Here is a 17,184-nt window from a genome sequence, read left to right on the forward strand (position 1 = left end):
AACCAATCAGCGCTCAGGGCTGTTGGCGCCAATTGGGCAGTCACAGGTGCCCTGAATCAACATTAATGACACCGAGCCAAATGCCTTAATTTGTTAAATACTGTTTTGGTGACTGAGGCTTGGTTATGTTATTTTTTACAACCTCCCATGGTTAACGTTTAATCTTGCTCACATAAATGCATAAGAAAATCCATCAAACCACCACTAGGACAATTATAAATGGAACTTAAACAGTTTCCCAAAAAGGAACTAAAAACGAACAAACCCCCTAGGAAAACCGAAAGTCAATCCATTTAAACATTCAGGTGTGACCGAGCGTGACTGCACCGAATGCGCGTGGGCGTTGCCATGGCAAACCCGGTGTGACGTCACCCGTAGAACGCGCACCCCTGAACATTTTTCTTCTCGCCGTCGTGAATCGTTGTCGTTTATCATTTTGACCACTTGTTTGGACTGTCTTTTTGAAAGGTTTGGGAAAGCACACGTGTTCTGCGGAAGCATCATCATCTTTCCCCTCGGAGGAAGAGGGGGGAGAGCAGAGAGAGAGAGGGGGGGTGCGCTAGCTGGAGGAAGTCATCCTCCCATTCGGCCGCCACTCTGCAGAGGAGCAGGTCGCTGCCACTGCTGCTGTGAGAGCGCTTTGAACAGGATGCATCTTTTGAAGCCTGCACCTCCCTCGATGCCCGCGTACTTCCTCAGCAAGGTGAGTCGCAATATTCTTTTGAAAATGCAATATACGCATATAAATACACATATATATAATATATAACTTCCTCATCCGGCTGTGGATGTATGCCACGCAGAAACACGTGTTAGAATGTGCGTGCGAGCTGGTTTTGTTGCCACTCCAAATTTTGAACCAGAGCTGGAAATCCAGGAACAAACCTGGATGCGCGCGCGTGTTGGCATGCAAGTCTATGTGAAAGAGCGTGTGTAATTGCAATTTTGTGAGTGCGGTGTGATGTGTGTGCGCGTGGTAGATGGGGTGTTTTTTTAAAAATCATATTTCTCTTTTATTAGCTTTACCTACGACAGTGTCGGCAACTACCAGGCTGTGGACTGGTAGTAGGCCGTGGGTCGTTTGGTACCGGGCGCACGGAAGAAAAAAAGCCTTATTTTTGTCTTATACTGTATTTTTTTGGAGACACACCTTTTTTACCACCCCCCAAAATACTCAAAGTTTTGGTACGCGTTGCGCTGAGGTTTTACGGCAGTATAAAACCGTATCTGAACAATAATGGACAAAATTCACTGATCTTATTTTCTTAGCATTGGGTCCAAAGGGATCAAACCCGAATCACAATGGTGAGAGCGCCGAATCCTAACTACTAACCCACCAGGATTGTCGATGACTTACGAAAATGTATTCCAGTTCATCTCATCATCAGACTACTTTTACGCATGGTGCCACGTTGTACAACGTTGTATCATAGGAAAGAGTTTAGCCTAAACAACTGCGATTGGCTGGCAACCAGTTCAGGGTGTCCCCTGCCCACTGCCTGGAGATGGCTGGGATGGGCTCCAGCCCCCCCGCGACCCTAATGAGGATAAGCGGTACGGCTAATGAGATGAGATGAGAACTTTGTACAACGAAATACCGTGGGTATGATAATGTATGTATGTATGTATAATGATGAGATAAAATTAAAAGCCTTTCCTTATCTCATTCATATCCATAGTGGTTTTACAGTAGGTTTGGGCCTATAATTATTATTATTATCATTATTATTAACATTATAATAACTATTGTTATTATTTTTATGCTGACCAATGTCATAATTGAGATGTGTTGGAGAGTAGAGCGAGACAATCAAATTCCATCTAATCTAAATCTATTCAATTATATGAACTATTTTGTACATCCCGATTTGTCTGCGCGTGTGTGTGTTTGTATGTGACTTACAGGCTCCAAAACCGCTAAACCGTTTTTTGTAAGAATTTACACATTTGTACTCTAGGGCTCCATGAGTGTCTTTTGTGTCACCCCCAATAAATACCCCCCAAAAAATTAACAAACATCTGCTTTCGTGTGGTCTGCTTTCATGGGGTCTCAAATGCACTCCAGCGGCAAAATTGGGCACTGCAGCCCCCGCCCACCAACCACCCCAAGCAGCTGAATCCAATCTTTTATCGGCCTGGAAATGGTGGTCCATTTTGCCTGTTTGTCTGAGGTTTGTATCAAGAAACTGCGCTTTGGTTTTTTTGAATGCGTTTGCTCGTGGATCTTATATCAACTCCCTCTATGCGTTATGGTGTTTTCTCACCTTGAAGAATTTCCCACCGCACCCCAAAATGTCATCCATTAATGGCACTTGATAGCAACAATAATCCATTTCCCCCACATTTCCGCTGTGATCATCATAGGAATTTGCGCAGGCACCTTGCAGGGCTGCTGCATGTGCACGCACCGGCGCAATTTTGCATGCGAGTTAATCGGCAATGGCCCTCCTGCCTCCCCAGCTGCCCCGACCCCAACGAATGCACATACACACCCCAACCTTCCATCCTATCGGAGAACAAGGAGCAGATAGAGGGCTTATGAAGGAATTCTGTGTTTTAGTAGAAGCTTTAAGGGGGCAGTGGGAGGTATTCGACAAGATTAGAGGCTGCGAGGGTTCGGAAGGAAGAATTGGGAAAAAAGACGCCCGCTCACTTACCAAAGTGTTTGATTTTTATTCATGGTGGCCGAGATACGTAGCTCGTCCCCTGACGTGCAAATGCCGCCCTTATCAGACCTCTTTCACGCCGACAGGAATTTGTCATCTGGGAAATGGGGTGCCAAAATTGAGTTATTTCCGGAAAATGTATTCACACTGAAATTTTAGGTCACCTTTTCCATGTTAGTTTAGAGGGCAAAGGATGGGGGGTGGGTCAGGGGTAACGTTTACACGCTGCCGATCACGGCCAGCGACATCCTCAATAACGTCAAATAGTATCAAAGGAGTCGCTACAGAATTACCATGAATGATGCTGGGTTAAGATATTCCGGCATGAAAATCTCTCACCTTTTAGAGAAGTTAAAAGTAAAACATAGTGACCAACATATTTGTGTAGATCTAAGGGAAAATGTTTTGAGGGGGTGCGTAGGGGTTAATGAAACCCATTGATTTTTGACAAGTGAGTCAGTAGAAGTGCCAAATGTATCTCTGGGGATAATCGCAGCCTAGTTGTTAGCCAATTCAGGAGCATGCCACCATAACTGAGCTTATCAAAATTTAACCTGTTTTCATGCAAGCGAGTTGAGGCTAAATTCAACCAAGATAATCAAGTCAAGTCATGTTTTTTTGTATAGCCGTTAATCACAAGGAGTCTCAAGGGCTGCTTGCAAACCACAGACTATTATGACACCATCCCCTGAGGAAAAAAATAAAAAACCTCAACATAAGGAGAATGAAGAAACTTTGAGAAGGGACTGCACTTGAGGTTATCCCCCTTCCAGGATGACCAGGCTGCAATGGATGTTGTATTATTAATTAATACACATGTATCATCAACAGGAAATACGATCATTCATAAGCTATGGAACAGAAGTATGTTTTAAGCCTAGATTGAAACAGTTCCACTCAGGTTGCAGATTCAATCTCAAGGGGCAGAGCATTCAACTTAACAATATTTTGGTGGGTTGTGTAGTGAACGGGAACATATCTCTTTAACACCTTTTTTCACTTTTTTAACCACGGACCAATTCTCATACCTGGATATTGAAATCCATCAGGCCTTTTGTACTTTCTTTCAGTTGGCCTGACTTTTTCAAGTTTTTGTGGAAGTTGACCTCTGAACGTGGCGGCTTTCCAGATAGTGTCAGATGAAGCTATTCAAAGCCTCATTCAAAAATGTCGTTTTTCTTTATTGAATTTCTGTGTGAGTAGGATGTTGAAGTTGATTTGCAGAGGTCCAGGGTTGAAGTTCGGCTGCTGCAGCCTCTCCGTGTAGATTTGGAGCTGGCTCAGGAAGGTCCTTATTTTATCCTTTGATGCATAAATATTTTATTCCTTCTCCTCTAATTTTACACCACAAAATTGAGACCAACACTTTTCAATTGGGGAAGGCAAACTCAGAAGATAAGCGTCAATGCTGATTCCAGCCTTACCTGAAGGTATCATACTCGTGGCAGTGGACAATACCGTTATTGTCCGCCTTTCTAGTGTCCATTTTGCAATCCCAGAAGTAGAAATTAGAAATGATCGTATTTTTATTATTTTCAAGCTACTTTTTTTGAATGAAAAAAAAAATTGGAATCTTTTTGTTGAGGGATATTACTGTCATCTTTTTTGAAATGGTAGGGTGAATTAATGACTATTGTTTTGGGCAGGAAAAAAAAGGCTATATTCCTTTAAACATTTATTTTAATTTATTATTCTTTTAAAGTTTTCATCATTTTAATGTTAAAAGTTATTTGAAGGGCGGCTCGGTGGATGGGTGGTTTGTGCGCAGCCACACGTTGCAGAGGTTCAGGGTTCAGGTCCAGCTACCGCAGCCTTCCTGTGTGGAGTTTGCATGTTCTCACTTTGCCTTCGTGGGTTTCCTCCAGGCACATCGTTGTTGTGTTGATGAGCCTTAAGAAAAATCCTTGTACCCTTTTCTTTGGAATATAAAGTATTCTATATGGTGTGCTATTCTCAAAATAAAAGCAGTGTTGACATGGAATGGTGTGCAATATGTTCACACTTTAGTGCAATTGTTCTTCACAGAATTTCTGCTATGGGGATATTATCGCTGATTGTTTCACTTTTGAGTGTGGCAAGCTCTAATTCATCTGAGATGTTTTATGCTTCCTAACGTACAATTTGCAACTGTAGTCTTGTAGATTTTTATGTGAAAGAATTGGTGTTGATCTTGAGCTCCTTAAGGGTCTGGAAATTGCCCCAGTTTCGAGTTAGGACTACCAATAAAGAATTCAACGTTAGAATTGAGTCACTATCTTGTCTTCAAACATCTTTTCTAGCATTTCTACCTCAATATCCTGTGAAAGAAACAAATTGGAGAGTAGTAAGAGAGCTCTTTAAGTCTCCGTCTTTGGTGCCAGTAGTAGGTTATCAAACCACCTTTTTATCACCACTTCATAAGTTACACCTCTACATTCAAGATTATTTCCCAGATCGAGCTTGTATCTAAAATTTCTTGTATTTCAAACACATTTTCCCCATGACAAATAACTGAAAACCAATTGATTCATCCCCAGCCTCCCCAAATCATCCAAGTCAACGAAAATTGCTATAAAACACATCTTCCTGATTACTCAAAACTCATCAAAGTTGTAATTGAGCATGAAAATTGTGTGATAATATAAACAAGACGGTATCAAAAAGATAAAATGTGAGTTTATTATGAGCATGCACCATGAAGGAAATCGGTGGTTGCTCATTTTTAAGTTTTAAATGCACAGGGGTTCTCTGAGTGAAACAAAAGCAGCGGATTTACTTTGTAGTCTCCACTGGAATTAGCATACAATGCCATGGTTCGATGACCTCTCGTGAGCTTTTCACCCGGTAGCTATTTCTCCTCAGTTGTAATGAATGTCCCGCAAGAAATTTCATTTATTTATCTAATTATTTATTTTACAAAAAAGGCCCGTCTTGCCGTAGTTAAACACTTGGTGCGGGACATTACCCTCTTCAAAAGTGAGTGATGCGAAGCTCTGCGTAAACTCTTCCGTGGCTTTGTTATCTCTAGTCGCTGTTTTCCTATGTTGTACTACTGTGTGTATGCCAGTCCATTTCAAGCACTCGGCACTTCAGTGGAAGTGCCTGAAAATTCTCACAAGTTGAACTTTTGTCTGTCTGGTAAGAATTTGACTAGAAAGACATGTCGTGTCTCGAATTTCTCGTGCCTACAGTAGCCCTTCAGTAAAGGGGCCATTGTATGTAGTTGAAGATAGGCCACATAACTTCTTCATTTTCATGTTCTCCCTACACTGATCTTGACTTATCTTTTCTAATTTTTATTCTGACTAATTGTTTGCATGAATGATACATAGATAAACTGTGGAGCTATCCGTCATCCCTAGAAATTTCTGCTTTTGGTTTTGGGTGTGTGCACAGTTTCTGTTTTCTTGCAGTCGATATGCATCTGTCATGTGTGCTGCTGCATTAGGATGCAGACCGAGTAACACTTGGCCCAAATTTGGTTTGTGTGTGTGTGTTGGTGTGAATGTGTGAGCACGTCTACAGTATGTGAGTGTGCGTGCGCTGGTCCAGACAGCAGCAGAGGGGCCGAGATTATGGATGGCAGAGAAAGTGCCATAATCGGGGCATGCGAGCGAGAGATGCCGATGTCTTCATCGGATGGGACGGCACAGAGTGTTTGCATTTCTAGACTATTTTTGTAGCAGGTTTTTTTTTTTTAACTTTTCTGTTTCTTATTCATGCTTTAGAATAATTAACCTCTTCTGTAGCTTTTGAAAAGATTGTAGTGGCTTTAAGCATTTTGCCAAATATAATTCTTAGGACAAGAGGCTATATTTTTATAGCACCATGTTGAATGAATGAATGAATGAATGAAAACTTTTATTTCGAACATAAAAATAAAAACAGGACAAAAACAATGAATCAACAACAAAATAATGTCACATAACATGTTCGAAAAGGGGTAGTCTGATGGTTATTTTTCCTACCCCTTTATCTTATTTGCTCACTAGATTACAAATATAGACAATTAGACAAATATAACAAAGTCAACATGGCAACCATGCCTTCTATTGTAAACTAATTCGAAAATTAAGTATGAGTACCAATAGTGTAAAGAATACAATGTTAAAACCTTTAGCAGTATAAGAAAATAACATGCAAACATAACTGCTTTTTCCGGAAAAAAAAAAAAAAAAAAAAAGCACCAATGTAACAAAAATAAATATACTTCATAACAATATCAACAAGATAAAAACCTATTGCACAATATTTTGATATAAATCATGAACTACAAAGTGAAAAAGCATGTACAACAACAACTGTTTCAGGACAAAAGTCAAGAGTGTCAAACCACAACAGCAGAAATGTAGTGAAAGTACAAATACTGCATAACAATACAAGAAAGAAAAATAAAATACATTCTATTGCACAATATTTTGAAAATAAAGTCAGTAGAACAAAAATAGTATCAAGTAAAAAAAAGTACTACAACAACGGTTTTAAAACAAAAGTCAGGAGAGTCAAACCACAAAGGAGCAATATAATGAAAATACAAATACTGCCTAACAATGTCAACAACATACTTAAAATACTTTCCATTGCACAATATTTTAAAAATAGGGTTTGTGATCATTAGATAGATAGATAGATAGATAGATAGACCTCAGATAGGCACAGATATATAGATATATAGAATGACGAAACACACACACACACATATATATATATATATATATATATATATATAGCTAGATAGATAGATAGATAGATAGATAGATAGATAGATAGATAGATAGATAGATAATGTATACCACCCACTGGCAACATTGTTATAGTGTTAAATGGGAAGACAGTATCGATTCCAAGAAAATCTGTTCCAAATACTAGCTCAGTATCGATAATATTAATATTTGATCGATTTGCCCACCCTTACTGTTGTCCCCACCAGCATCTAATCCCATCCCATCTTTGATTTGTCATTTTTGCGAGTTCAATAATGTATAGGTTAAAAAACACATCTTGTATTTGTCAGCGGTACTGTTTGTTCATCAGGCTTGTTGTTGCGGCCCTCAGGGACCCTCTTTGCCTCTTTGTTGTTTTCAGGGTCAGCGACACCATAAGAACCAATGGCCTTGTTGGTCTCAGGGTTCCCGGCGGTCCTGCAACCGTCGCTTAGCCTATCAACACTAAATGGCGAGATCCGTGATTCACCCCACTCGCTTTGGCTTGCACTCGGGGCAAAACGCAGATGCATTGTCGCGCCAGATAAAGGATTATCTGAGTGCTGATGTCACATGTTTTTGGGGTTGGCGATGGGTTCGGGTTGGGTGTGCAGGGACCAACTGGTGTGACATTTTTGCCTTAAGTCACTCAGCGCCGTGGCTTCATTTACAGAATCTGCCCCGTTTGCACTTTTGTCCGGCAGCGTTGGAGAAAGGCGTTCAGGCTCAAATCTTGCTGCGTGGGGGCACCAGCGCGGATGTCAGCTCGCCTTTTACACATGGTTTGATTTAATTAACGGCAAAAAATACCACAAAACTAAACACTCCAAGAATTGCAACACACCATTGCTAAGAGGACTAATAGAATTTTCGCTTGGAGGAACTAATACATGTGCCAATAAAAAACAAAAACATATTATGACTTTTCAGAAATTGTTCAATGTTTTATGATTAAACAGAATAGGAAAAATGAAGATGCGTGGTGAATGTACTCCAATGTAGTCAGGAAAATGTGGTGAAATGTATTCAGTGTTAAAGTTCACAATTTTTGGATACCTTTTTCAAAATTTCCCAATTTTTATATTACCGTATTTTCCGCACTATAGGGCGCACCGGGTTATAGGGCGCTACAATGGGAACGTCGACAAAACAGTCAGATGATTCAGTCAAACTGATTACCCCCTTAACATTCCCAAAGCTTGCAAAGAAGCAAATATGTGTCGTAGACACGTGCGGATGCGGTGTCCGTACGATGTCACTTAAATGCGTCATTTCAAATATCATTCGGAAGGTTGAAGTCTTGGGATTCAAGAAATGCCAAACATTTCTATGTTTCTATTTTCTTTTTCGCTCACAACTTTACTGTGCATATGACAATAAACACTTGGAATTGAGTTTAATTCACTCAACTCATCACAGCAACATCAAGATCGTTCTAAAACAAGATACCGGGAAAATATAAAGCCGCATAACTCACCTAAGTTCTCACGTTCAATAATGATACGCAATCATGGTCTTCTTACAACCGTGAGTGAAGTAAATCCAGGAGAGTAGAATATTTACAAATACAGACTAATGAAACATGTTTCTTTATGGCGTACTTTAGCAAGCTTGCTACGCCATTGCTAAACTCGGCCGATCGCAGGGTTTGTTTTGGCCATCTAGCCAATCCGAGGCTCCGAATAACTTCAGCCAATAGCGATCGATTTAACGGATGATTGACACATCTTTTTCGGCCAATTGCAGGGTTTGTTTTGGCCCTCTAGCCAATCCGAGGCTCCGAATAACCTCAGCCAATAGTGATCGATTTAACGGATGATTGACACATCGGTTAGCCAATGAAACGCCGGTATATAAATCCCAGCATACACCGCGGACTTGCTACGCCATTGCTAAACTCGGCCGATTGCAGGGTTTGTTTTGGCCATCTAGCCAATTCGAAGCTCCGAATAACTTCAGCCAATAGTGATCGATTCAAATGATGATTGACACATTGGTTAGCCAATGAAACGCCGGTATATAAATCCCAGCATACACCGCGGACTACTCCACGTTCGGGGTAAAATCGAGTCGGCGGCTGTTGAGTAAGTTGCGAGACCTTGCGAATTTAATATTGAGCCATATATAAGGCGCACTGTGTTATAAGGCGCATGGTCAGCTTTTGAAAAAAATTAAGACTTTTAGGTGCGCCTTATAGTGTGGAAAATACGGTATATCATAAATGATATTAATACAATTCAATTGTAAAGTGGGGTGTACAGAGGGTGAGTGGTTAGCACGCAGTCCCATGGTGCGGAGGTCCAGGGTTCAAGTCCGTCTGCTGCAGCCTCTCCGTGTAGAGTTTGTATGTTCTCCCTGTGCCTGCGTGGGTTTCCTCCGGGCATTTCAGTTTCTACCCACATTCCAAAAATATACATGTTAGGTTAATTGGCCGGTCCAAATTGTCCCTAAGTGTGAATTAGTGAGTGAGTTGTTAGTTCATGTGTGCCCTGCGACTTCCTGGAAACCAGTTCAGGGTGTCCCCTGCCCACTGGCCGAAGATCAAGTCAAGTCACATTTATTTATATAGCCCTTAATCACAAAAATGTCTCAAAGGACTGCACAGGATTACAATTACCTGATCTTAAACCAACTTGCGGGCAAGGAAAAACTCAAAACCTCAGATGGCTGGGATCGGCTCCAGCACCACATGACTCTAGGCGCAGAAAATGGATAGATGGATAATATGTAACGTAGTACTGTGCTAAATGTCTGCAGATGCAGTGACACACGCAATTCTCCTGCCTCATGGCAGAAGGCGATAGTGTGAACCTTGAATTTTGATTTTGCGCAAAATAGAAGCTGGAGCATGGTCGGGTCATTGTGTTTTAAGGGTTAGCCTTAGAAATGGCAAAATGAAGCCCCATCAACCAGTGAATCAAGATAATTCAACACCTCGACTACGCCATCTTGTAGACAAAAAATGTATAACATGCTTGTGTAAAATACTGAATACAAAAAAACATATACTTGAAGAGTGTATTAAGAGAGTAACAGAGTAAGAGTGTATGAATTGTTCCGAGAAAAAAGGAGGTTTAGTGGGGGCTACTTCCTTTTCATTTAAAAACAATATTTTCCCAAAGTTCTTGGACCCAGGCGGTTTATTTTTTTGCAAGGATTTCGCTTGCAGATAAAGCAGGGGTGAACATATGTGCGATAGCAAAGTTGTATAAAATCGAAAATGCATGTTTATTTCTACAATTCCAATTGTGAATGAGGGTTTCAACTTTAGGCGCGTTTCTTTGCCACTTTTATTTTGAAACACACTTAAAGCTAGCAATTCAATTCCTGGATTAGTACATCCGCTTCGCGAGCCTTTAAACGTCACTGCTTATTTAATCAACACACACCGTATATACGGTATATGAACCACTCATTTAAAATACTCAGCTCACGTTTAGGATTCGAGCCGAGCAGCACGTCACTCATGAAGCCATATCGAGAAGCAAAAACTGAGGCAGGGGTGCCCAAAGTAAGGACGGTAGTTACTAACAAAACCAAGAAAAAAAGGAACAAACAAACACGGGGCACAAAGCAAATGACATGTCCAAACAAGAACTGGAAAATGCAAGGTGTAAAGTAAAAAACAACATCAGAAATCCATATCTGAAACTGGAGACAAAAGCCAAATCAGATGTATCAACGACAGTGGAAATGAAAATGACCAGACGACGTGTGCTGTCCAAAATTTCTTATAAAGGGTCAGGATCATTAGGGACAGGTGTGTGGTGATTGAACACACCTGTGCTCAGTTCCAAACCCGGTTTGGCGCCTTCTGTTGAAAGGAGGAATACCAGACCCTAACATTAACAGGCTAACAGCAAGTCAAGCCATCTAATAGTAATTTTCTTGTGGCATGGACTTCCCTTCACAATATCGGATTATTCGACTATTGATACTTCAATTCAACAGGTTTAGCACATAGACTTCATTTGTAAGTTGATGTAAGACAATAGCACATTTTTTTTCTTCACTATTGTTTATTTATTTATTTCTTGCTTGGCCAATCGTATGACTAATAAGATGCAGGTTCATTTATGCCTCACCGCATGTCACGAAAAAGCTGATATGACTTTTTAAATGATTCAGGAAAAATGCGATGATGAGCCTTGAAAATCTATTGCTACCATGCAAATTTCCCAAATCTAACATGAGCATGATAATGTTTTACTGATCACAAACCAATTCAGCGTGGATTTCAGTCACACTAACATTTTCTTTGTATGTTCAAGATTTCTGAATGCATCTTCTTTTGCTTTCACCTGTCTTTGATAAACACAGTATACTTATGACAAGGCCTTGCTGCTGAAAAGAAAATAAATAGGTCATATATTTAATGTGTAAAAAATGCTTTGTCTTTCTTGCACTTTTGGCAGAAGATATCCTTTCACGTGGCTACGCACTAGTACGGTACTGTAGCTCAATCTTTCCTTGTCTTGAAGCTTACGCCATCGAGTGAAAGCAGGGCCATTACTGATCCTCAGATGTCCTTTAATCCAGGTGGGCTCACTTTTTCCTTTACCTATCTGTAATCCAACTAGACACTTGAGTTGACTTGCGTTTTAGTAACGAAAAGGGGGGGTGGTGCCTTAAAGCAATCTGCACCTTTCTATTTTTTTGTCCACACGTAAATCCTACTTACCTCTAAGTTTCCTCAGCGCCAATAGAATTGATACAAGTACCCTCAGGTCATGCATCACAAAGTACCATTTAACTAGTTGTAAGTCGATATCTCATCAGACGTTATGAAAATATGAAGTGAAGGTAGACCTGTTGTGAAGTGTCAAGTCAAGCCATGTTTATTTGTATAGCCCTTAATCACAAGGGGTCTCAAAGAGCTGCACAGGCCACATATGATTGCAAACCACAGACTATTATGACACCATCCCCTAATCTAAACCTACATGACGGCAAGGAAAAACTCACAAACATCAGCATGAAGAAAAAACAGAAACCTTGAGAAGGGACTGCACATGAGGTAATCCCCCTTCAAGGATGAACAGGCTGCAACAATAACAAATAATACACAGAAATGAAAGTGCTGCTTTAGAGTGAGTTCTTTTTTTAAGCCTGACCGTCCGGATTCCTGGAACCTAATTAATTTTTTCAGTAACAAGTATACAGCATTAATAACATTTTGTAACTCTAATGTCCTTCGACACTGTGCGTTAATCCACTACTTATAAAAAGGCAGATCATGCAATGCAATGTTTTCAGATCCAAAACCACTTATCCTTCATTCGCCATGTCCCACGATACCCTCTATCCCCGACAAGACTTCAAAAGGTTGGCCGTGTTTAGATCTCCATAAAAATGACAGTTATGGTGGCGCCCTTTCAAGCACAGAGTTAGAGAACGCAGAACTTCTCTTCATGAAGATATTCTCTCTACCTTTCATCATGTTCACGGTTCACGTATTCCCTAACCACCTGGGTCGTCGGGGCACCAAGATCTTTTGGTGTGTCTTGGACAAGTACAGCCTGGTGGTGCCCATTCCTCTCCAGGCCATTTTTTTTCTTTATTGTGGGTATGCTCCCCAACATGAAACACATAGGACTGGTTTCCATGGCTAGCAGTAATAGAACAAACCTCCTGCCTGATCTGACTCAGTTACAGCACTATCATCATCTGTTTGCCGTTGTCAATGTAAAGTGTCCTCCCAGTACAGTTTCTTCTTCACAAAAGTAAAAGAAATAACTCCCAGGAGTACAAAAATGTCCCAAAACTTACTCAAGTAAATGTAACAGAGTTAATGTAATTCGTTCTACCCAACTCTGCTTGGATGGTACCCAAAAATAGTAGTTTAAAGCCCAGAGACAATATAGATATGGAATGTATCAGTTAAGTGTTCATGAAGTGTTCCACATTCTATGTCTTTTATCATGTGGCTTTTTTGAAAGAAGTTTACTTGAATACAATTTTAAATCAAGCGACTGTAACTAAAAACAGTTTTTCGGCAACACGCCCAACACTGGTGAGCGGTTACTGAGTCAAAGCGTCGTTCTAAATCTTGCCCTGGGTGCGCGAGTAGAATAAAGACTCAGAGGTGTCAAATCGGACCCTGCGTCCCGGCCAAGGGAGGTGGCAAGCATGCAAAGGAAGGCACGAGACAGCCATTTGATGTGTCTGGCACGTTACCCCGGCGACGTCCATCATCCTGGAGCGACTGCCTCGTCTGGGGCAGATGTTGATACGGCCGCTCATTAGTTAGCGTGTCAATCACTTTGCAAGGTGGCAATGGCATTTTTAGGGAATTTCTTGAGAGCTCCATCATAAATTCAGCACATTTTATTTTACCATTGCTTTTATTTCCTTTTGCTTAATTTCATTTTTTATTTGATTTTATTGTGACATTACATGTTTATTTTATTCAACAGGCCAAAAAATTTAGACTGGGCAATATCAGGAGTCGCAAGCCATATGTGGCTCTTTTCATGAAAACATATTTTTCAGAGACAAAAAAGCACTTGCATAATAACTTCATTTAAAGTTGCACATAGAGCCAGTTGTTGAAAGCTGAGACTTTACCAACTTTGAAAGGGTTCAGTCCAGTATATATTGGACACAACGTTCACTACAGTTTACAGTTAAGCTGTCACATCACCAGACCTCGATTTGGCTGTAAATCGCGACATGATCCTGGATATGGAAGCTCACTAATTATTCCATGTTCATTGTCTGGAGAATTTATAACGAAAAGCCACTCAACAAAAGTTAAATACCCAGAAGCTTTAGCAGGGCACCTAAAAAAAATTGATTGAATGAGCATGTCTCTTCTTAATGCTTTTACATGTATTGCGTGGAGGCTGAATGTAAAGAAAAAAACTCTATAAACGCCACTGCCCCCTAGTGTTGTGGAGTTACAATTGGGAAAGTTAAAGTTCCTCAAAGTCAAATGCACCTTGCGCCACCCATGGGGGGTCCACACCACTGTTTGAGACTCACTGCTTTAAAGAGATGGCGCTGCATAGTTTTGTGCAAATTAAAATGATTCTTACATAGCACAAGGATGAATACAAACTATGGAGACTGCAACATTTTGATTGCCTTTTTTATTTTTAGTCACCAGTGTTTGTATACTTCCTTGTGTTTTGTAGCACTCATTTTTGGTTGCATTACACAATACAGCAACATATATTGGTCATATGTATTTAACTATGATATAAGAGTTCCTTTATTTGTATTACTTTGACTAAATGTTACCTACATTTTTACTTGTTTTTAAAAAGGTAAAATATTTTATATCCACTTTTCAATTGTTTGGGTTGCAAGGTTAAATTATTATTTTGATCATATTTATTATTTGTTTACATTTTCATTGAAGTACTTTGCGCTGATGATTCTTTCCACTGGTATGCTTCTAGTGTAAATGCACAAGTAGTGTGAAAGTACGGTTGGTTGGATCCTTTAATCGGCAGGGTGGTAGGGGCACAATTTCCTGTGGTTTGTCTTGAGCAAGTACAACCTGGTGGCGTCCATCCTTTTCCAGGCCAACATATGTTTCCACCTGGCCTTGAACCAGGGACCTTCAGCGTGTTCGGCCTCTGTGCTAACCACTGCACTCAGAAACATTATACTGACTATGAATATTTATAACTTGGTTACATTGTAAGCACAGAAAGTTTCTGTACAATTTTTGGTGTTTTTTGACAGGGTTTGTAAAGCGCATCGTTATGTTTGACCTTGTCATGGACTTTGACATTGAGACATTTGCAATTGGTTCGTTATGTTTTTTGTGTTTTTTATTATTTATCTATTTATTTTTGCACGTGATCGCTAGAGGCTATCGTGCGACTTTTCAGCAACTTCTGCATATTTCATGTAGAAAACAAAGAACCGCGCACATCTTGATGTCGGCGACTTCAAATGCGCACACACGCAGCGCGAGCGAAGTGCACGTGTGTGTCGTGTGCGTTTGTGTGAGTGGTATTGATGTTTGGGCCCGCGGGGCTCGGGTTGCTTGGGTTATGCTAATAACGTTCCCCAGGCCTGCCAAGCGCCCTTAACATCACGAGAGAGACTTTGCTTGGATTTTGGTGAGGTTCCACGGGTAGGAAATGGGACACGTCTTAACCCTTAAGTCTTGGTGGACTACATTCACAGTGTTTCCAACACCACAGAGAGTCCAATTAAACCCTGGTGGCCCGCCAGAGTCTCATTAAACAGTATTAGTAAAACATATAATAAAACAATAATCTCATCTCATCTTATCTCATTAGCTGCACCGCTTGTCCTCAGTAGGGTCGCAGGGGTGCTGGAGCCCATCCCAGCAATCATCGGGCAGTGGGCAGGGGACACCCTGAATTGGTTGCCAGCTAATCGCAGGGCACACGGGAACAGACAACTCGCTCACTCGTTCACACCAAGGGACAATTTGGCCCGGCCAATCCACCTGAAATGATGTCTTTGGAATGTGGGAGGAAACCGGAGTGCCCGGAGGAAACCCACGCAAACACGGGGAGAACATACAAACTCCGCACAGTAAGTCCGGTAGCTGGATTTGAACCCAGACAGGAGGTTCCCAAGACCTTAGAACTGTGCCGCACACGTGCTAACCACTGCGCCGCCGTGCTCCACTAGAAAAATAATATAATACATAAATGTGAAGTAAACAAACGAATAATGATTTTCTTACAGGATTTTTTTTAAACTCAGTTTTTGTTAGTCGAGTCACATGTCAAGTCAGTCAAGTAAATTCAAGTCACATTCATTTGTAAAGCCCTTAATCACAAAATGTCTCAAAGGACTGCACAATTGCACCATTCCCTGATCGTAAACCAACATGCAGGCAAGGAAAAACTCAGAACCTCAGCTCGAGGAAAATGAGAAACCTTGAAAAAGGGCCTCAGAAGGGGTAATCCCCCTTCTAGCATGTCCAGGGTGCAATACATTTAGCATTGAGTAACAGTACAAAAAACAGTGAACATCAATAAAAGAAAACAATATTTAATAATTTGAAATTTGTCCAAAAAGTCCATGACAGCAACGACACAGCTTCCCATCTCTGCCGGCTGGTCGATGCAGGCGTTGACATGCTTCAGGTCCAGACCCTGGTCCACTGACTCATCTCGAATCGCCCTACTCTCTTGTATCACCACCAGCCAGGCATTCGGAAAAAGACAGGAAAATAATAGTATGAGGTGGGCATCAATCATGTGCTATTGAATAAAAATGGGTCTTAATCAGTGTTAATTTTACCTCTGAAAAGTGATGGGTCCCGGGGACTCGCATGCTCAAAAATCTATGGGTCCCAACAGAGATCTATGGGTCCCCAAAATTTAGTGTTATCGAGGTTGAAATTGTAAATCGGTGACAAAAATATAATATAAATCTATATATTCATTCAGTTTTAATCATCACAGTTTATTGGTAATTGGCATATTGGTTATCACTTCAAGATTTTTCAGTTCACAACAATATTGTACATTATACAAAATAATATTGCTGAAATAATTATATTAATCTATATTTTCATGCAGTTTTAACCATCACAGTTAATTGGTAATACAAAGCGGTTATCACTTCAGATTTTTCAGTTCATCTATTCTTCTTGGTTTGCTGTCACGCCACAGATGTAGCCTTCTCAAGGTCCAATCCATTATCATCCTCCTAATATCTTAACCAGGAATAAAATTGAGTCCATTTTGGTAGAAAAGTCCTTATCTTGCTTAGGAGTATTATTTTTGTTGTTTATTGTTTATGTTTATTTTTTTTCGTCCAGTCGTTCCTAGCCTCCACGATCTTCCGAAGAATTTCTCCGCCGTTTTTTCGTGCCGGAATTATTGCCGTTGTTATCA

The 17,184-nt window shown here is 40.6% G+C and overlaps 1 protein-coding gene across 1 annotated transcript in view; it reads left to right on the forward strand.

Annotated features, from left to right (window-relative positions):
* The first annotated feature begins 371 nt into the window (after window positions 1–371).
* lrrc4ba (leucine rich repeat containing 4Ba) overlaps window positions 372–17,184 on the forward strand; it is a 53,159-nt gene continuing 36,346 nt past the window's right edge. Inside the window, exon 1 of the mRNA XM_088339797.1 lies at window positions 372–703. The gene's annotated coding sequence lies outside the window, so the exon portion shown is untranslated. The remainder of the gene's footprint in view (window positions 704–17,184) is intronic.

This window comes from Urocampus carinirostris, chromosome 1 (genome assembly GCF_059441175.1).
Source record: "Urocampus carinirostris isolate Australia breed hairy pipefish chromosome 1, RoL_Ucar_1.0, whole genome shotgun sequence".
In the NCBI taxonomy this organism is placed as follows: domain Eukaryota; kingdom Metazoa; phylum Chordata; class Actinopteri; order Syngnathiformes; family Syngnathidae; genus Urocampus; species Urocampus carinirostris.